Below are 22,226 nucleotides of genomic sequence, written 5' to 3' on the forward strand. Positions count from 1 at the left end.
CAAATGAAATTCATAATTTTGTGAGTTTCATTTTGGATTGACTTTGGAACTGTTTTCATATAGAAACTTTTGTTTTCTTTGACACTACATTATGCTCAGTACAGAACATCCAGTGAAATTTTGATTGTTTTCAAATGTAAGGTAGTACAAATAATTTGAACACTGGTTGAAGTCGTTTCATTTAACCATTCTTACTAGTACGGAAAATTGGAAGCTGAGAAAGTTGTACCATGGTATAAAACATGATATTCAACATTCAAATGTCCTTGATAATGCTTCAAAGGTCTCGTTTCTTTCAGGAGTACCTTCTATTAAAAAAGGCGTTTTGCTTTTTAATCACCTATTTGAGATAGGAAAAAAACAAATTATATTTTTTTGGACTCTTTCATACACCACTCGCCACGGGATACTTTGCCTCCAGTCACCAAAACGTGTTTGAGGGTTTCCCACTTACCAAGCAGTTCTCCAGTGTACACAGCTGGATTTCCTATAATTCAGTTCAATTCTAATACTATCTGCCCGATACTATCAGATCCTACAGGTTGAGGGCTCAGCCTGACAAGACTGGCCCACTTTGGATGCCAATTGCAAGTCCCTGGTTGTGACCTGTACTTCTGATCAGTTGGCTATAAATCAGGGGTTCTCCCTACCCCTTCTTCTGGTTTGATTAATTTGCTAGAGCAACTCACAGAACTCAGGGAAACACTTTATTTATGTTTACCCATTTATTATGAAGGATGTAGATGAATGACCAGTTGGAAGAGATGCATAAGGTAGGGTGTATAGAAAGGGGCACAGAGCTTCCATCCTCTATCTGGTCATGCTACCATCCAGGAACCTCCATGTGTTCAGCAATCTGGAAGCACTCCAAACCTTGTCCTTTTTTTTTTTTTTTTTTTTTTGAAGGGTTTGTTACCTAGGCATGATTGATTACATACATCATTGACCGTTGGTAATCAGCTCAACCTTCGGCTTCTCTCCCCTCCCTAGAGGTTGGGAGTTGGGGCTGAAAACATTAACCCTCTATTCATGCCTGGGTCTTTCTGATGACCAGCACACGTATTGAAGCTACTTAGGGCCCCCTAGTCACTAGTCATTTCACTGGCGTACAAGAGACACTTGCCACTCCAGGAGAAACCAAATATGTATTTCTTATTGCATCACATTATTTCTATCCATGTGATTTGTGTGATGTTGTATAGTTTTTAGTTCTGGTAATTGTCATATAGAAACATTAAATATATTTTAAAAGATATTATGAAATTATCAATAATTGTAACTGTTTCACAGCAGGTATCTACCTGTTCATGGTCTCTATGATATAGAGGTATTGATGTACAATGTATATCTGAACCTGCTCAAATGTACTGGTCTTCTGAGACTGAGGTTTGCTTTGCTGTATTAGGCATTCATTTTTTTTCCACCTCTTTATTCAACAAAAGCATTTACTGAACTGTGGTTATGTATAGCAGTTAAAAGCATTCCTGTATTCTAATCCTGGCTTCACCACTTTACTAGCTGAATACCTTGGGAAGTTGCTTCTTTAGTATTTGCGTTGCGTCTTGAGAATAGTAATGGGGTAATAATGTTGTTGTTGGCATTACGTCAGGTAATGACATGTAAAGCAATTAGTATGCTGAATAGCATATGATAAATACTCAAGTATTACTGCTGCTCTTGTAGTTGTTGTTACTACATTAGGCTTTCTCTGGGTACATTGTCTATAGTTTTAATCTCCTTCCTCTGACAGTACTTCCTTCCTTGCTTAATTTTTTTTTCTCGTTAAGGACTTTTCCACCAACCTACCACCTATGTTATATATTCCTTATTCACCTTGTACTGTAGGTCTCCCCACTAGAATGTAAGCTCTGTGAAGTCAGGAATAGGGACAGGGATTGATTCCTAGCACCTAGAAAAGTGCCTGGAATATGTTGGATGCTTAGTAAATATTTTCCAAATGTATTATACTGAATCCTGGGCCAGATATTGACTAGATATTGGGGATATAAAAAGAACAAAGTACAAAATTCCTTCTTTTAAAAAAGCATATGGTATAATAGGGGAGACTCATACTTGTACAACTAACTACAATAATTTTACTCCCTGGGAGTGATGGTGATAGTTAAGGTGTACTGAAGATGGCATCACCGAACGCGTCTTTGAATTGGACATTTGATCTATATAAGAGACAAAGGGGAAAGTTATTTCCAGGTGGAGGTAAAAACAAAGTTAAAGAGCTTAACAGTTTTGGCAATGGCTTGTTGTCCAGGTTAACAATGTATGTCAACGGGTAGTAAAGGGAGATAGGGATAGCAATTAGAGGTCCAGGTTGTCTCCCTTTTAGATGGACGGAAGCAGTGGGATTTGAAGGTTCAATATATGAAATTTGGTGATAACTGACTCAGCGCTAACATTTTAGTTTTTTTTTTTGAAAGACTGTGTTTCATTATAGATTATTGTAAAAGAACTATAAAAACTTGATTTTTAACAATATAGTCTTTTAGAAACTACTTGAAAACTAAGTACAAAATACATCATCAATAACTACATTTATATAATTGAGGAATACATTTTGATGTGAGAATATGTACTGTGATGTGTAACTGTCAAATTTGTGTTTAATCACTTGTTTGCTATAGGCCAAATAGCTAAATTTTGGCTTCACTTTCAATTATTGTATTTTAGAAGTTGGTAATGCATCTAAGTTTGAGGAATTTTTTTCTGCATTTTAGTACAATTAGATTAAAAACTGAAATGGCGTTTTAAAGCAAGTTCCTTTTACCTTTGCAAAAAAAAAAAAGCCTTGTTTATGTGTTTTTATGTCTTTTAAAGTTTGGACTTTTAATACTTAATTTGTTAATATAAAAAGAATGCTTGGCAGTTTGTGTTGTTCCCTCCCACCCCCAAAGGAGGTGTCCGTTTCCGAATAGAAGCAAAATCACTGTCATAATAATTAATACTGCTGAATCAGATTCAGAAGATTGGCGTTTCTGTGGAGAAATTATTTTCATTTGATGAAATGGATTTACTTGGGGATTGATTGAATCACCTGATCATGCATTTCTAAATTACTGTGTTAGCATTATAATTGATCCTGGCCAATGGGAGTGAGGAGAGAGATAGCTTTCTTTTTTCTACCTGAATGTCTTGCTCTATCTTCAAGCAAGAATGTAGCAGGGCTGGGTTATTCTTTATGCACCTAATCCATTGAGCAGTGTTCACTAGTGTTCCTTTATTAATGCGAATTATGGACAACCATCAGTATTCTGTTCATTTTTGTCATTTTGTGTTAATTTCATTGTTCCCATTGTTATGGTGATAACACATAATTATTTCACAATTTTCTTGATGAAAGCAATATGGTAAACATTTTAAACTATTTAAAACAAGTTAGTTTATTGAAACTAGTTAGTTCAATAGGCTATACACACAGTACAGGTAAACATAAAGTATAACATATGATACAGAGGATAGGAAAATGGGACCTAGGAAACCAAGTTTTGAATCTCACAATGCAAAGAATATTATTGAACATTTGAGTAATACTTGCTGAAGAAAAAGGATTTGTAACAATGGAAATAGTTGGCTAACATTTTGTTTTATTCCAAATAAAACAAATGACTTTTTAAAATTTAATTTTCATTTAACAGTGTTTGTGGCGCTTTCTGCTAAGAATGGTGTCGAGTGCTAGAATTTTGTATAATTGTATATTTAATTCAGTTTTGGAGTCAAGAACAATAACGCACTCAAATTTTTTTCTTTTTTAAGGAATTGCATTTTGCGAAAAGGAACAAGAATTTTCTGCAAGGATCATATCTAAGTGCACTTTTTGCTGATACTTCATTTCTAGTAAGTCATTTTTTCTTTTCTATGTTAAGAAGTAAATACAATGGAAATGTATTTTAAAAATCAAGCTGTGCTTGTGAGATTGAATGGCAGTTATTATAGAGGTTTTCTTGGGGGCGAGGCGGGGCTTAATTTAGACCAGTTAAGGAAATTTGTAAAATTCAGTTGAAATGCATAATATTGTGTACTGGCAGTTTAGTTTCTCTTACATTTTGTCTGACGCTGCTGAAATAATCTCAGATTTTTTCATCTTTCACACTTCTTCCATATTCTTTTATCTATTTGAAGAAAAAATTAAGTAGGTAGTTGGTAGTCACTGAGACAGTTAATAAGATGAAGGGAGCATTGGGGGACATGAGTTACATGAGCTGAGGAAAGATTTTCAAGTGAAAGATGACGTGGACATATCTAGCTGTATCTTATGAAGCGTGGGAAAGGTCAAATAGAAAAAGCAAATTTTAGGGGATCTTTTAAAATGTGGACATTTTAAAAGACTTGGAATTAACTGCCTTAAATTAATGGGTTCATATTTGCAAAGCTCAGGAGTAGATTATTTTGGTTAAAAAAAATTACGTTGGCCTAGGTTAACATTCACAGTATCTCAGTAAGATGTGTAGTCCTCAAAAGTTTTCATGTGTGAAACCTTACCTGAATTCCACCTTCTACTTAAAATGGAAAAGAAGTGAATTATATTAATGCTAGAATATTTTAAAAGAAGTAATTTTGAAAAATGTTAGGGGATATTTTTCAGTGTGTTATAATGAGTTAACATTAGCATTTTAAATATTAGATATCATTGATCAAGCCTGATGATTACGTCAGTAAAAATCTTGGAAAAGGTATCTTAAAAATTTTTATTTGGCCCATTTCAGGAATACTTTTGCTACTTAACATAGGTCTGAGGTTGTTTTTCTTGAATAATTAAATAGTAGAAAGAAATAACATTTTACAAACTTACAAAAATGAGTTCTTTGTTAAAGTATTGTGACATCAGTTTCATATGGCTATATGTTTTTCTTATAACTTGACTGAAGAACAGCCCATTTAATGATTGATAATCTTTTAGTTTAGGAGACTAGGAGAAAAGGGCCTGTTTATCCAGCTGATACAAAGTACCTTCAGTTTAAAACTTGTGTATGTGTAGGTGGGATGGGAATAGTGGAGTTTAATTCTCATTTTAAAATATAAACCTTGGTTAGTCTTCTGTAAATCTTTTTCTTCTTTTCTCATCATTATAGTTGGCCCTTTCTATCCATAGGTTCCTCATCTGTGGATCAACCAACTGTGGATAAAAAAAACCTATACTTCAAAACAATAAAAAATAATGTACCAATAAAAATTTTACATTGCATTAGATATTATAAATATTCTAGAGATGATTCAAAATATAGGAGGATTTGTGTAGGTTGTATACAAATACCACACCATTTTTATATAAGAGACTTGAGTGTCTAGGATTTTGGTATCCATGGGGGATCCTGGAACCAATTTCCCACTCCACAGATGCTAAGCAAGGATTTTACTTACGTTTCTCATCTGTTTGCTTTGTTCATTAACTGCTGGAAACTGAGTGATATGAGCTAAAGCACTCATGCCCATGGCTGAGAACTCTGTACTTTCTCTGAACCTCAGTGATGACTGTGGGTATAACTTCATATGTTATATTTTGAGTCGTGTTTAAATTTTAGGGAATCCTCTATGCTGCTTCCTCTACTAGTCTCTAAGGATGTAGACAGTGTCTTATTCTTCATGATGGGCCTTCTGTAGTTCTATGGGTTGTGCCTGAGTTAATAACTACTTGCTTAGGAGTTAACTTTTGTACTTAGATTGGAAATGCCCTTTCTTTTTGAATAGATTAATATGTTAACTGGCAAAGCTCAGATTCGAGATTTTCCTTACAATTCTGCTGCAGTAGAAATTGGAGGTTTGTCATAGGGATTAGACAGAATTTCTCCTGGCTTTCCTTCATGTCTTAGAACTCCTTTGGGCTACTACATTTAGGTCAGTGATCCATTTTGAATTGATTTTTGTATATGGTGTGAGGTAAGGGTTGAAGTTTATTTCTTTGAATATAGATATCACATTGTTCCAGCAGTTTTTTTGAAAAGATTATATTTTTGCCTGTTGAATTATCATGGCACATTGTTGAAAATTAATTGGCCATTATGTGTGGGTCTTTTTCAGAACTCTGTTCTATTGATCTATATATCTATCCTTATGACAATGCTTCATTGTCTTGATTACTGAAGCTTTATAGTAAATCTTAAAATCTGGTAATGTAAATCCTCTAAGTTCTTCTATTTCAAAGTTGTTTCTTCTGTTCTGGATCCTTTTTATTTCTTTCTATGTAGTTTAGAATCAGCTTTTTAATTTCTCCAAAAAAAGCCTAACAGGATCTTGATTATGAATGTTTTTACCCTAGAGATCAATTTGGGAGAATTGACTTCTTAAGGATATTGAATCTTATTAATGCATGAGCTTGGTACCTCTATTCATTTAAATCGTCTTTATTTTTTCTCAGCAGTGTCTTGTAGTTTTCAGTGTAATGGTGTGACACATATTTTGTTAAATTCATCTCTAATTATTTTAATTTTATGTTATTATAAATGGGAATTTAAAAGAATATCATTTTCCAATTGATTGATGCTAGGATACAAAGGTAAAATTGATTTTTATATAAAACTTTATAATTTGTAATATTGCTAAATTAATTATTAGTGCTAGTGGCTTTTTTGTAGATTTCTTCAAATAGTCTATGTAGACCATTATCTTCTCTGTGAATAAAGACTATCTTATTTCCTCCTTTTAAATTTATGCACCTTTTATTACTTTTGCTTGCTTTATTACACTGGTTGGTAGTCCCAGTGCAATGTTGAATAGAAGTGGTGAGAACTAACATCCTTGCCTTACTTCTGATCTTAGGTAGAAAACTAAGTTTTTCACTAGCTCTTGGTAAGAGGTTGTTGTTGTTGTTGTTGTTGTTTCCCCCCTCTCCTTTTCATGAATAGGTGTTGAATTTTGGTGAAATGTTTTTTCTGCATCTATTGACATGGTCACCTACCTCTCCTCCTGTTTGTCTGTGCACATGGTCAGTTATATTGATTGATTTTAAATATTTAACCAACCATTCATGTATTCTTAGGATAATTATCACTTGGTCATGATGTGTTACACTTCTTGTATATTGCTGGATTCACTTGCTAAAATTGCATTGACTCTTTTAAAAAGTCTACATTCCTAGAAGGCATTGGATTGTAGTTTTTGCTTGCTTGTGTGTGTGTGTGTGTGTGTGTGTGTGTGTGTGTGTCAGGGTAATGCTGGTCTCATAGAATGAGTTAAAATTTCTTGTTCTTGAAGAATTTGCATAGAATTGATGTTATTTCTTTAGGTGTTTGGTAGAATTCACCAATGAAGACCTCTGGACCTGGAGGTTCTTTGTGGGAAGGTTTTAAACTGTTACCGGTGGTGAATCTGCATGGGTCTGCAGCAACCTCAGTTCTTGCCTTCTCAGAAGAAAGAATTCAACTGAGGGGCATAAGGCAGAAGGAGAGACCGAGGCAAGTTTTAGAGCAGGAGTGAAAGTTTATTAAAAAGCTTTAGAACAGAAATGAAAGGAAGTAAAGAACACCTGGAAGAGGGCCAAGTGGGCAACTTGAGAGATCAGTGCGTGGTTTGACTTTTGACTCAGGGTTTTATATGTTGGCATACTTCTGGAGTCTTGTGTCCCTTCTGCCCTGATTTTTCCCTTGGGGTGGGCCGTCTGCATTCACAGTGGCCTAGCGCTTGGGAGGGGAGCCTGTGCAGTGTGTTTACTGAAGTCGTATGCATGTTTCCTTGAAGTATTCTTCCCTTACCAGTCCAGTGTCCTAGGAGGTCATACACCAGTTAAACGCCACCATTTTGCCTCTTAATTTGCATGCTGGAGCCCACTCGTCCAACTCCTGAGATGTTATAGGGAAGTTGCTGATCACCGGCTTCAGGTGTTTTTTATCTGTTGGGAGACTGCCTTTCACTGGCGTGGACCGCGACCAATTATCATTTTAGAGAGACAGTTTAACAACTGCCTGACCATCAGCTGGTGATAGTGGGGGGGGGGAGGGGTGTGTGTGTGTGTGTGTGTGTGGTGTGTGTGTGTGGGGTGTGTGTGTGTGTGTGTAGCTTCTCCTGCCCTGCTCATGTCTGACTAGCTACCTAGTGTAACAAAACTATGAATTCAGTTTCTTTAACTCATGGATTTATGTTAATTCTTGTTAAATAAGCTTTAGTTGTTTCTTTTTCAAAGAATTTGTCTATTTTATGTAAGTTGTCTAATTTATTGGCACGAAGTTGTGTTTTAGGATCCCTGTTCTTTTACATTTGAAGAATCTGTAGTGCTATCCCCTTTTTTGTTCCTGATATTTGGAAACTTCCTTCTTTTTCTAAAAGAGTATTTAATCTTTTAATTTTCCTTTGTTTTGCATCCAACAAAGTTAGTAATGTTGTGTGTTCATTTACATGGAGTTCAGAGTGTTTTAAAATTTCCACTGTGATTTTTTTTCCTTGACCCATGTGATTTTCAAATATTTTGTTAATTTTCCAGATTTCTTTCTCTTACAGGTCTCTAATTTAATTCTACTGTAGTCCAAGAACATCCTTTGTGTGATGTAAGTTCTTGTCAACTTGTTGAGATTTATCATAAGGCACAGTTGTGGTGGTCTGTGTTAGTAAATTTTTTTTTTTTTTTTTTTTTAAAGACAGTCTTACTCTGTTACCGAGACTGGAGTGCAGTGGCGCGATCTTGGCTCACTACAACCTCCACCTCCTGGGTACAAGCAGTCCTCCAACCTCAGCCTCCTGATTAGCTGGGACTGCAGGCATGCGGCCATCACACCTGGCTAATTTGTGTGTGTGTGTGTGTGTGTGTGTTTTTGGTAGAGACGAGGTTTTGCCATGTTGACCAGGCTGGTCTCGAACTGCTGACCTCAAGTGATCTGTCTGCTTTGGCCTCCCAAAGTGCTGGGATTACAGGTGTGAGCCACCATGCCCAGCCAGTGTTAGTAAATGTTTTGTGTGTACTTAAGAAGAATGTGCTGAGTGGAGTTTTCTAAAGATGTTAATTAACTAGGTCAAATTGGTTGATAGTGTTCTTTAAGACTTCTGTGTCCCTTTTGATTTTCTATTTGTTTCAATAATTTCTGAGAGAGGAGTGTTCAAATATTCAACTTTAATTGTGGATTTATTTTTCCTTTTACTGGTTCATGTGTTTGGAGGCTCTGTTATTATTAGGTGCATGCGTAATAAGGGTTTTTACGTTTTCTTGATGAATTAGGTCTTTGTCACTGTTAAATTTTGTGAAATAGTTTGTGAAATAGTTTGCATAGTTTCTGACAAAAAGTCTGCTGTTCTTACCTTTTGTTCCCTGTATGTAAGTTTTCTATTTTCTTTGGCTACTCTTAAGACTTTATTACTGGGCTTTAGTCATTTGATTATGATGGGCCTTGTATGGTTTTCTTTGCAATAATGCTGCCTAGATTTTTTAGTTTATTGTTTAAAACCAAATTTGGAAATGTTGGCCACTATTTCTTCAAATGTTTTTGCTTTTGTTTCCCGTGTAATTTTAGTTATATGTTTGAAATATTGTCTCTCTTGGCACTGATACTGCTTTTGTTTTTCATTTTTTTCTTTCTGTGCTTTATTGGTTGGTTAATAGTGCCTTCAAGTGCACTGATCTTTTCTTCCGCAATGAATAATCCCATCCAGGGTGTTTTTAATTTCTGAAAATCATTTTTCATCTCTGGAAGTTTTATTTCTTCATTATTCTTCTCATGTTCTTATTTTTCTTTCCCTTCTGTAGCATAGTAGGTTTATTTATAATCATTTTTTAATGCCCTTGTCAATTCCATTAACTTTATCATTTTTGGATCTCTTCATATTGATTGACTTTTATTACATGGGCCACATTTTTTTGCCTCTTCTCATTCCCTGTAATGTTTGGATGCTGGACATTGTGATTTGACATTGTTGGGTGAAGGGTTTTTGTTGTTGTTGTTGTTGTTTGTATCTTCTATATAGTGTTGGACTTTTTGTACATATATAAATTGGTATCAGCTGAATCTTTTTGTTTAAGCTTGTCAGTGTTGGTCCAGAGAAGCCTTTATTGTGGGGTTAATTTACTGCCTGTTAAGGTTATATGCTTTTGAGGGCTATACTCCATGCTCTTCTGAGGATTATTCTCAATTCAAAGTAATCCCAATCAATATTCCAAAAATTTTGTTATTTGTCTGTTTTTGTGTTCTGCTATTTTGTTTTTGTTTGTTTGTTTGTTTTTGAGACAGAATCTTGTTCTGTCACCTATCCTAGAGTACAGTGGTGCAATCTCTGCTCACTGCAACCTCCACCTCCCAGGTTCAAGCTGTTCTCGTGCCTCATCCTCCAAGTAGCTGGGACTACAGTCACGCATCACCACACCCAGCTTTTTTTTTTTTTTGGTTTATTTAGTAGAGACGAGGTTTTGCCATGTTGGCCAGGCTGGTCTCGAACTCCTGGCGTCAAGTGATCTGGCTGCCTTGGTCTCCCAAAGTGCTGGGATTATAGGTGTGAGCCGCTGTGTCCTGCCTCTGTTCCACTTTTAAAGATGTGTTCACTTTGAGCCAACCCAGATAATCCAAATTAATTTACCTATTTTAAGGACAAATGATTACCAACTTTAATTCCATCTGCAACCTTAATTCTCGTTTTCCATGTAATGTAACATATTCACAGGTTCTGGCAATTTAGGATGTGATTATCTTTCCTGTGTAATTATTCTGCCTATCACAACTTCCAAAGTTGAACTGTATTGTGCAAGGTGAACATCCAAGCTACCAACAGTGTTGAAAGCTTAGATTTGTTCAGTACATTTACAGACATTACATTCTTCTTTATGCCTGAAAGGTAAACCTTGTACATAAAGCATGAACAAGTAAATTGGTATGCTTTTTTTGTAGGATTATTGGCTCAGGGCCTAAGGAGCTTTACAGTACTTTTTAGATTCTCGCAGGTTTAAAAAAAAAAAAAAAAGGGCTGGGTGCAGTGGCTCATGTCTGTAATGCCAACATCTTGGGAGGCCAAAGATGGGTGGATCGCCTGAGCCTAGAAGTTTGAGACCAGCTTGGGCAACACGGCAAAACCTTGTCTCTACAAAAAATACAAAATTAGCCAGGCACTGTGGCACACAGCCTGTAGTCGCAGCCACCCAGCAGGCTGAGTTGGGAGGATCACTTGAGCCTGGGAGGCAGAGGTTGTAGTGAGCAGAGATCACGGCCTGTGTTGGGTTTTAAAGGAAATTTTGTGACCCAAGAATAGCCTAAAGTAGTCTTGAAAGAAGATCATAGTGGAAGAACTTTCTCTACTAAAAACTTATATAAATCTACAGTCATTAATTTCATGAAATAAAGCCACAAGTATAAAAACAAAATAAATTAAATGCCTGGAAAAGGGTTCACATGTACACGGACACTTGCTTTATGACAAAACGCACACTTTAGAGTAGTAGGGAAAGAATTATTCAATAAGTCATCCTGGAACAAGCGATAATCTATATGGAAAGAAATGACTTATGTTCCATACCATATGCAAAAATCAGTTTAAGGATGATTTGTATATTTCAACATGAAAGACAAAACTGAAACTTGTGGACGCTAATATAGATGAACAGGTTCATGCTCTTTGGCTTGGAAAATATTTCTTAAAAAAAATAAAAACGGCAAATATTAAAAAATTGATAATTTTGACTACCTTAAAATTAAGAAATTTTGTTCCTGCAAAGTCACCATTAAGAAAAGGGAAGCAAGCCAGAGCTGAGAAGATATTTGCAGTACCTTTAACAGACAAAAGACATGTATCAGAATATTCAAAGCACTTCTACAAATCATTGTGACAGAGACAATGCAATAGAAAAATGGGCAAGAGACATGAAAAATACTTCACAAAAGAAATTCAGATATTTAAGAAACGTGGGGAAAAAAGTACTTAACCTTATTAATAACCTGGGAAATGTGAATTACAACTACAAAGAGACTCCATCATATGCCCACTAGAATGGCTGAAATTTTAAAAAGGAATTTATAGTACAAGTTTTTGAGAGGGTGTTAGATTATGGGAACTCAGCCACTTTAAGAAACATCTTGACATTTACATACCCTGTGACCCGTTAATTTCTTTTCATGGGTATACACTTGAGTAATACATGTACATGTATGTGGAGAGATGTATTAAAGAACATTGGTAGCTGTTTGTAATAGCCTTACACTCAATATGATGTTCATCATAGTTGGCTACATAAATAAAATCATGATACATTCATACAATGGAGTACTTTACAGCTGTAAAAATGGAAGAACTACAGCTACAGATAAATATCACAAAATGTTTCTCAAATGAAGCCAGAAATCACACATTATGTGTGATTCCACTGATATAAAATAAAAACAAAATATGCAAAAACAAAACAGGTAAAATAAGCCGTGATGTTTAGGGATCTGTGCTTATGCCATGAAACAGAAAATGAGTAACAACAAAAAAAACCAGAAGAGAGTTGCTACCACAATAATCAGGAAAATAGTTGACTCCTAGGTGTGGTGGAGGAGGGATTTAATGATTGTTGAATAGTGGGTGATTTCAGGAGTGCTTATCATATTCTCTTAGATCTGAATTGTAACTTGAGTTTGTACTCAGTCCTTGAATTGTGAATTTTTGTTTTATGTATTTTTACATCTCTGATGTATACTCAAAATCATATTTTACTGAATAAATACAGATAAGGTTAGACCTAGAGCAGCATTTATACACAGGTTTGATTCAGATGATATGAGGTTAAAACGTTTTAATGTATTTGATATTTGAATCATAATGTAGAGAACCGAGATTATTTCTAGTAATGATAATTCATCTTTTTGTATGATTTAATTATTTGTAAAACTTTTTTTTTCCAGTAGTTATGACATCCTGAGAAGTATTTGAGATAGGCATAAGTATCTGCATTTTACAAATGAGGGGGCATTAATTTTGAGAGTGAGTTGTTGGTGGTAGAGGATTAGAATCTCATTTTCATTTCTATGCCTTGTCTTGCTGTATCCTTTATTTCTCTTTTGTGTCCCATGTGAAGACAGGACATTGTTCTTTATGTAGGTGTAATTAATCTGAGAATGAAAGACCATGGATGGAGGGGCTCTCCTCTTAACAGGGACAGTTTACAAAGTCTCCTTTCTAATGATTTTCATAATATTATGCTTATCTCTAAGGAGTTCAGGGTGCCCTGTGATTATATCTTCAATTCTTATAATCTCCCGTAGGAGTTTTGAGCGATAGTCTTGCTGTGCTTTGTAGAAATGAATTGAGGTAGTAAAAGACATGAATCACTGAAAATCAAATTATAATTCATTGATATTTGATATTTTATAGACTGGTCATCCAGATAAAAATTTTGAAGTTAGTAGTTTGGATGATTTACCATGATCAACTAACAGTTTACATAGTTTTAAAATAATCGTATGTCCTGTTTAAGGAGGCCCAACTTAAAAAAACTCTGAACAACTTCTGCAGTTAAGTGAAGGGAGTGATTATTGACATTACAAAAAAAAATTGCTTCCAGTTTTAATCAAATTTAGTTAATTTCACTGTGAATGTAAGGTACTTGCACTGTATTTGCTATTCATTGTGTAAAACATGTTGCATATTTCACTAATAGGAATAGAGTCTAATAGGAATAGGCTGTGAACAATTTACCCCTAAGCTGCTTTTGTTTTTCCCCCATTCAGCTCTGATGTCTCTAATCTAAAAACACTGTGTGGAAGTGTACAAAACTATGTAACTTGTTATTAATCAGAGAAAGCCAAATTAAAATAGAAAGATGCCATCTTTTAAACCATGTTTTGGGTTTTTAGGTGATTTCTCCCCTCCTCCTATCCTGTTTTTATTTTGGTGTATTGACCATTTTACCTAAAACATAATAGATAAACACATGATAAAAAGTGATGTTTTGGGCGAGCGTGGTGGCTCACGCCTGTAATGTCAGCACTTGGGGAGGCCGAGGTGGGCGGATCACCTGAGGTCAGGAGTTCGAGACCTAGCCTGGCCAACATGGTGAAACCCGTCTCTACTAAAAATACAAAAAGTTAGCTGGGTGTGGTGGCAGGTGCCTGTAATCCCCACTACTTGGGAGGCTGAGGCAGGAGAATCACTTGAACCTGGGATGTGAAAGTTGCAGTGAGTTGAGATTATACCATTGGAATCCAGCCTGGGCAATAAGAGTGAAACTCCATCTCAAAAAAAAGAAAAAGTGCTATTTTGTTGTTTTGATTTTAGGCAAAGGTACCAATATTCAGTATTTCAGTTGTCTTAACTTTTTGAACAAGTAGATAGTTTACAGGTATCATAGCTAGACCACAGCTAGTCGTTGCAAAGTTGGAAAAGGCCCCTCTGATTTTAAGTAAATAGTGGCTTCTGCTAGGGTTAGGGTGTTAGAAAGTGGAAGACAAGTTGGCTTTCAGACCCCACCTGCTCACTCTTGGCCCCAGGCCCATGTGTGTGGCACAACATTGTTCATGATGGCTTTGGGTCATAGTGATTTCTTGCTCTCTTCTTGTTAGTATGAGATTATTTTTCTCAATGCTGTCCGAATTTTTGTACTTTTATTGATCTTATTTCTTGAATCAGATGTTAGTATTTTTGAATTTTACCTAAATATGTATAATAACCTAATTGAATTCAGAACTTCATAAAATTAGTGTATTTGTAGGGTATGTTCTGGCTTTATGAAAGTTACGTAAAGCCAAACTGCACTTTCAAGTAATGACCATTAAGTCTATGAGCTTTATATTCAAAGTACAGTTTATGTTTTTATCGAATCATTTCTTTATAGCTGTGATTGTGTTCATATAACATAATGTTGTATTTTAAAAACATATGATAATATAGCATGTACAATTCAGGCTCAAATGGAATACCTTAGTCATTTTCCATAAAATAATAGCTTATGATAGTCTCAGGTTAATTTAGAATTTGAAATTTTGCCTGGATTTAATTGTAAACATTAATTAAAACATATTAGTTTAGTGGGAACAAAGAAAAGTTTTCTTATATTAAAAGTAATTAGAAGATAATTCCATAAGGGTAAAGAGTTTGCCATTGTGTTACAAATTATAGGATAATTCACCTCAAGCTTGACAAAGAGAGTATACAGTATGAGTGGGTTTTTTATTTATGTATTTTATAAGAAAATATATGGCATCATTTTTGTGTGTGGAATGTAGTTGCATTGTCTCATATTAAAATTGGTGTTAAAGTTATCTGGCATTTCTTGATTCTGGTTTTTCATAATCTTTTAGCAAAGTGGACAGCCACTTGGGTTTCTTACTTATTTAGATCAATTTTTTTCCTTCTAGTAGATACTGTTTAGAGGACCCAGGGTATCGTATTTAAATACAGTAAAGATTTTTAATTAACCTTCTTTTATATTACTGAAAGTGTTTGAAATCAATAATCGTATAGAACACTGGCAGTGAACAATCCAAAAATGAAATTATAAAAATTATAGTATTATCAAAATAATACAGTTCTTAGGAATAAATTTCACAAAAGACACAGAGCACCTGTACACTGAAAGCTAGAAAGCATCATTGACAGAAATTAAAGAAGACCTAAATAAATGCAAAGATGTACCATCTTTATTGATTGGCAGGTTTAATCTTGTTAAGATTGCAGTCATCCCAAATCAGCATATTTAACACAATTCCTATCAAAGTCCAGCTGGTCTTCTCCCGCCGCCAGAAATTGACAAACTGATCCTCAAATTCATACAGAAATTGAAGATACCTAGAATAGCCAAAACAATCTTTAAAAAGAATAAAGTTGGAGGCCTCCCACTTTTGAATTTGAGAATTTACTACAAAGCTACTGTAACCTAGACAGTATGTTACTGGCATAAGGATAAACAAATCAATGGAACAGAGTTAAAAGTCTAGAAATAAACCCTTGCATTTATGGCCAATTGATTCTTTTTTTAATTAAAAAAAATTTTCTTTTTTTACAATGATGCCAAGACAGTTCAATGGAGGGAAATAGCCTTTTTAACAAATGGTGTTCATACCCCTAACACCATATACAAGAATTGGCTCAAAGTGGATCAAATATTTAATGTAAGAGCTAAAACTATGTAGGCTAAGTCTTCATGATCCTGTATTTGGCGATGATTTCTTAGATAAAACCAAAGAGGAAATAGGTAAATTGGACTTCAGCGAAATTAAAAACATTTTGCTTCTAGGGACACTATCAAGAAAAATGAGGCCAGGTGTGTTGGCTCATGCCTATAATCCCAGCACTTTGGGAGGCCGAGGTGGGCGGATCATTTGAGGTCAGGAGTTCGAGACCAACCTGGTCAACATGGTGAAACCCCATCCCTACTAAAAATATAGAAATTAGCCAGGCGTGGTGGCAGGCACTTGTAATCCCAGCTACTCAGGGGGCTGAGGCAGGAGCATCATTTGAACCTGGGAGGTGGAGGTTGCAGTGAGCTGAGAATGTGCCACTGCACTCCAGCCTGGGTGACAGAACGAGACTCTGCCTCAAAAACAAAACAAAATAAAACAAAAAAAACTTGATGAGTGGGAGAAGGTTTTTACAGATCACATGTTTGTAAGCGTTAGTATCCAGAATATAAGAACTCTTACATCCCAGCAATGAAAAGACAGTAACCCAACTTCAAAAAGGATTTTCTCTGAAGAAGATAAGTAAATGACCAATAGGCACATGAAAAGATGCTTAATGTTATTAATTGTTATGGAAGTGCAGAGTTAAAACCACAACAGGATACCACTTCACATCCACCATGATGGCATAATAAAAAAGGACAGAAAATAACAAGTATTGGAGAGAATGTGGAGAAATTGGTATCCTCATGCTTTGCTGGTGGGAATGCGAAATACTTCAGACTCCTTAGAGGGTAGTCTGGCAGTTCCTCCAAAAGTTAAATATTGTTAACATATGACCCAGCAGTTCTGCTCCTGGCAATATATCTGGGAGAATTTAAAGTATATGTCTGCACAAAAACTTGTGCACCATTATTCATAGCAGCATTATTCATAATAGTCAAAGTGGAATCAACTCAAATGCCCATCACCTGTTGAATGGGTAAATGAAATATGGTGTATCCATACAGTACAATATTATTCAGCCAAAAAAGGATGAAGTACTGATTAATGTTATAACCCAGATGAACCTTGAAAACATCATGTTAAGTGAGAGAAGCCAGACACAAAAAGCTACAGATTGTATAATTTTATATTTCTAGAATAGGCAAATTACATAGAGACAGAAAGTAGATTAGTATTTGCTGGGGACTAGGGAGAGGAAGGAATGGGGAATACCTGCTAATGAATATCAAATTTATTTTTGGGATGATAAAAATGTTCTATAATTAGATAGTGGTAATAGTTGCACTGCTTTGTGAATACGGTTTAAAAAAAAAACACTGGGCCGGGCGCTGTGGCTCACGCCTGTAATTCCAGCACTTTGGGAGGCTGAGGTGGGTGGATCACGAGGTCAGGAGATCAGACCATCCTGGCTAACAGGGTGAAACCCTGTCTCTACTAAAGAATACAAAAAAAAATTAGCCGGGCGTGGTGGTGCGTGCCTGTAGTCCCAGCTACTCGGGAGGCTGCGGCAGGAGAATGGCGTGACTCTGGGAGGCGGAGCTTGCAGTGAGCCGAGATCGTGCTGATGCACTCCAGCCTAGGCGACAGAGCGAGAGTCTTCTCCAAAAACAAACAACACTGAATTATACACTTTAAAAAGGTAAGTTTCATGGTATATGAATACCATTCAAATACCATATTTAAATTCAACTTAAAAATCATATAGAATTGAAGACACCACCCTGAATAACACAGTGAGACCCCGTTTCTTCAAAAAATTTTTTTAAAAATTAGAGTCAGGGGCAGGGGAGAGGAGCTGAGATGAGAGGGTTCCTTGAACCTGGGAGGTTGAGCTACGATTGCGTTCCAATCTGGGTAACTGAGTGGAAATTCTGTCTCTAAAAAATAAGAAAAAGAAAACAGTGGTATGCTTCTAATAAACTACTGCTATCTAACCTGGATACTTTAGACAGTAAAGGGTCTTACTTAATAATTATACCTGCATAATAGACATAAACTGGGATTTACCTGTCTCAGGTAAACCAGAATGTATGTTCTCCCTACTTTGGTGTGTTGAAACTATTTTTCCTTCAGAAATGTGAAGAATATAAAATTCTTCTTGTATTCTTCTTTAGCAAGTGAGAAAAAAAAAGGAAAAGTCCAAGAAAACCATGTAATTCAAGGAAACGGGAGAGATACTTTTCTATGGAAATGAAGGACATAAATGTGTGTATAAATTGCAGTGGGTAGATATAATACAGTCAGGAATTGATTCATTTGTATGATTTTGCTACTTCACTCGTGTACATAGCCAATCAGTGTTTGAATAAGGAGTTTAATGTTGTAATAGAATAAAACAGAGGCTGTGAACTAAAGATGTACATCATCATAATCTGTGGAGCTTTTAAAAAGTACTCTTGCTTGGATATTAGTCTCAATTATGATTTGATAGTTTTATTGTGGGTCTAGGGCAAGTTTGTGCATGCAGAGTATATGTTTTAGTTCCTCATTTGAATCCGGTATCCTTTTAAGTTGAGAACCACTGCATTAAATCAGTGAGTTTTATTGATCCATTTATTGAACTATCTAGTTATTGTTTTATGCAACAATAGTAAACGGCAGTAGGAACTGAGAGAACCTCAGTCTAAACTATACACACTTTAACAGTCCCCCCAGCCACCCCTCCTAGGGTCATCCCTGTGGGTAATCTAGCAATTGTGATTCCTCTAAGTCTTTAATAATTGAGATTGAGAGGAGTCATTTCTTTCAAGGTACCATTTTTTAAAGGTACCTTGAAGCAGGAGTAGTAGAGGGAAGTAAGAAGCTCAAGTTCCTTTGCAAATGCTTGAAACTACAGTGTATCAGTGGAAGGCAGGGAAAGGTTATCGGTGTTGATATGCAGAGCAGGAGGGATTGGGAAATGGAGACCTTTGAGGAGGTCAGAACTCTTAAGTTAGCTGATAACTGCTCAAGGCATTTGTATTTTGACAGCCTATTGTAGCATCAGATAAATTGCCTTTTAAAGGTAACTATTGCAATGTAATGGTCCTTCCACATGCTCTAGTTTCCCTTGTGCAGCCATACACAACTTAGTAGAAATTGTTTTAATATTCTGCTACTGAAAAGTACCATAAACTCATGAAATTGGAGTTAGATGGCTCCTTGAAGGTTTTATCACATCAGTGACATTTTTGACCACTATTTAAATAGTTCCCGGTGGTGATAATGTACTGTTATGGAAAAAGACATGATATTAGCACCAAAATTTCAACTCTGCCTCCTTGTGTGACTTAGGGTGAGTACTAATTGTTTTGACTCGTAGTTGCTTCATTCAGGAGGTGGAACAGATGCCATCTACCTCACAGGGTTATTCTTACTGTTACATGAAATAATATATATTAAGGTCTAACACAGCTACTGATAAATGTAGAAGATATTTAATAAATACTAAGTTACCTTCCCTTCTGCAGTTCAGTGAAGAATAACTTCTTTTTTTTTTTAGAGATGAGGTCTCACTATGTTGCCCAGGCTGGTCTTGAACTTCTGAGCTCAAGTGATCTCTCAGCTTACTCTCCCAAAGTGCTAGGATTACAAGCATGAGTCACCGCGCCAAGCCCAAGAATAACTTATAACTCCAAAAAATTGGTTCTTAGAGAATGTCCAACAGCCTGAGCTTGTGAAATCTCATACTTTGACTTTTGCTTTCATTCGTTAAGCAACTATGGTAGCAGCTGAGGTTATAGGAGTAAATACAACAGACTTAATCTTCTCCCTTGGTTACAGTTTGGTTGGGGGAAAAGAAATTGAACATTTAATTGTATAAGAAAGTAATTACAGTTGAGGTAAATGCCGTAAGAGAGAAGTACAGTTTGTTAGGAAAGTGTATTAAAAATCCTAACATAGTTTGGATGTTAGGGAACATTTCATTGAGGAAATAATGGTAATACTGAGACACAAAGGATAGATAGGACTGTCAGTGAGGAGAAGGGCTTGGGATAAGACCTACTGAGAGAAAGCAAGGTGGTAGTATGTGTGAAGGCCCTGAAACAGAAAGGAGTTAAGAGCTTTCTAAGTACGTAACAGCCTGTGTCAAGAATCTTGCTGGGCAAGAGGAAGCGTGGCATGGAATGAGGAGTTCCTTGAGTAGAGGAGTGACAGGATAAGGCAGGGCCTTCTAGGCCATGTTAAAGGCTTGAGCTTTTAAGAACAGTGATAAGTGACACGATTATATTGGCATGTTAAAAGTCTGTTGTAATGAAATGAGGAAGTTGCATTGGAGGGAAATAAAAGTGCCTGCTGAGACCACTTAGGGGGTTGTTGCAATGCTTAGGCTAAAGGTGAACAGTGGCTGGTACAGAAAAGGAATTGGCTTGGTGTGTTTGGTTTAAGAAAATGTCAGGTTTTGAGATACCTGTGGGATATCTAAGTTGGGTAGCTGAGAATGTGGTTGGACATAGCCAGTTAGGCTAGTGATGTAGCTCCGGCTGAGGCCTTTGCAGTAGGCTGATAAGCTGAATTTCTGGTATTTGTCTTTTATGGAGACTTCACAGCAACTTGAGTGCATGTGTTGTGAGTGTTTTTGTACTTGTTAATTTACAGTTTTTAATATTAACTATGATTATCACTTTATTAAGAAATGGTTATTGCATTATTTTACAGTTTTTAATATTAGGTAATGGTAATAATAATGACCAACATTATTGAGCACATGTGCAGATTACTAGGCCAAATACTTTATGTGTGTTATCTCTTAATCTTTACAAGCTTATGAGCATTATCATTAGTCCAGTATTTTAAAGATTTGGCATCTGAAACTTAGAGAAATTGAGTAACTTCCTCAAGGCAACACATGTAGTAAGTGGTGGAGCTGAGGTTTGAATCTAGGCGGGCATGCTGCAGAACCTGTCCTGTTAACCACTACCATATGCCACTTCTGTGAAATTTGAACCAACCAGCCAAACAAAACAGAATGACTGAGAAACCATTTAGTATTGAACTTCTATGGAAGACCTGTGTATACTGCACATTGTACCATAGATAATTTGATATAGTTTCTTATTTACATCAACATTCACATGGCCTGTGAAGTATGGTTTTTGCCTCATTTTAAAAATGAACAAACTGTGGCTGAGCAAGTAAGTGGCTTGGTCAAGATCACTAATAGCTATTTAGTGGAACTTGGATTGAAAATGGACTCTTTTATGTTACACTACTTAAAAATAAAAACTGTGTTGACTTAAAAATAAGAAAATTTCGCTGGGGAACACAATTAGATTTAGTGGTTCTCATATGTCAAACCACAGTCAGTCTCATTCTTAAAAAAAAAGAATTAGATCTCAATGTTTAAACTTATAGATTGAACTTAGAGAACAAACAGCTGAGAAAATTGAAATACTTAAAAATAAATAATACGTATTTTACATGTATACAAAGTAAAGACTTCTTTATTAATGTTAGAAAAGATAAAATGAGCAAATATTTTCAAGGAAATGTGTATCCATTTTATAATATCTGTGAATAAATTAGACAAAATTACAATATTGATATCTTGACTAGTTTTTTTTTTTTGTCAGTTAATTGTTAGCATTTGTATAGGACTGCATCTTAATCTTACTGTATTCACTCCATCCTTTAAATTTCTTCTGTTTCTTCCTTAGTTTTGAGAAGACAAACAGAAATGAAGTCAATGAGGTGACATAGTATAATGCATCTTAAATATTGACTTCTTTTAGCATCAGAGTTCAGACTTACCTTACCAGTACTTTCTGCTGCCTGCTAAAAAGTAGTGAGAGGCAATTAAGCATAGTATTAACAGTGTAGCTCCTTTGGGATCTGGCTTTTGGAATACTCGGTTTTCAGTAAGCCCTTTACAGAGAGATCTAATCTTAGGTATGTACTAAAATATATATATCACCTATCATGTGCCTTCCACCTTTTTACTGACAGTTGATGACAAGGGACATCTTTTGGGTACTGAATACCTGTAATGTTATACTTGGTTTTCTTTCGGTCGATGGGTACACCACTGAGAGCTGTGGCCATGGGGCTTCTTATTACAGTAAGAAAAAGCCTATCTCCTGATGCTAGCAGAACCTGTCTGAAACAGATAATTGGGTTTTGATTGGTTGGCTGGATGTGAGAGAATTTTGAAGCAGTCTCATAAGGTGCTTTTGATTTTAGGAAGCCAAATCAACACGTTACTCCTCCACTGTCTCCTGCCTTGTCTTTGTT

General features: G+C 35.8%; 1 protein-coding gene across 10 annotated transcripts in view; it reads left to right on the forward strand.

Moving 5' to 3' along the window:
- MEF2A (myocyte enhancer factor 2A) overlaps positions 1 to 22,226 on the forward strand; it is a 161,860-nt gene that overhangs the window by 29,389 nt on the left and 110,245 nt on the right. For 7 of the 10 annotated variants that reach the window (XM_025391643.1, XM_025391635.1, XM_025391637.1 and 4 more), the window contains exon 2: positions 3,769 to 3,849. The exons of 2 other annotated variants lie outside the window; for them this stretch is intronic. The gene's annotated coding sequence lies outside the window, so the exon portion shown is untranslated. Of the gene's footprint in view, positions 1 to 3,768; positions 3,850 to 7,234; positions 7,404 to 22,226 lie in introns of all 10 variants that reach the window. One more of the 10 variants, XM_025391641.1, reaches the window with a different exon arrangement.

The sequence above is a fragment of the Theropithecus gelada genome, chromosome 7b (genome assembly GCF_003255815.1).
Source record: "Theropithecus gelada isolate Dixy chromosome 7b, Tgel_1.0, whole genome shotgun sequence".
NCBI lineage: Eukaryota > Metazoa > Chordata > Mammalia > Primates > Cercopithecidae > Theropithecus > Theropithecus gelada.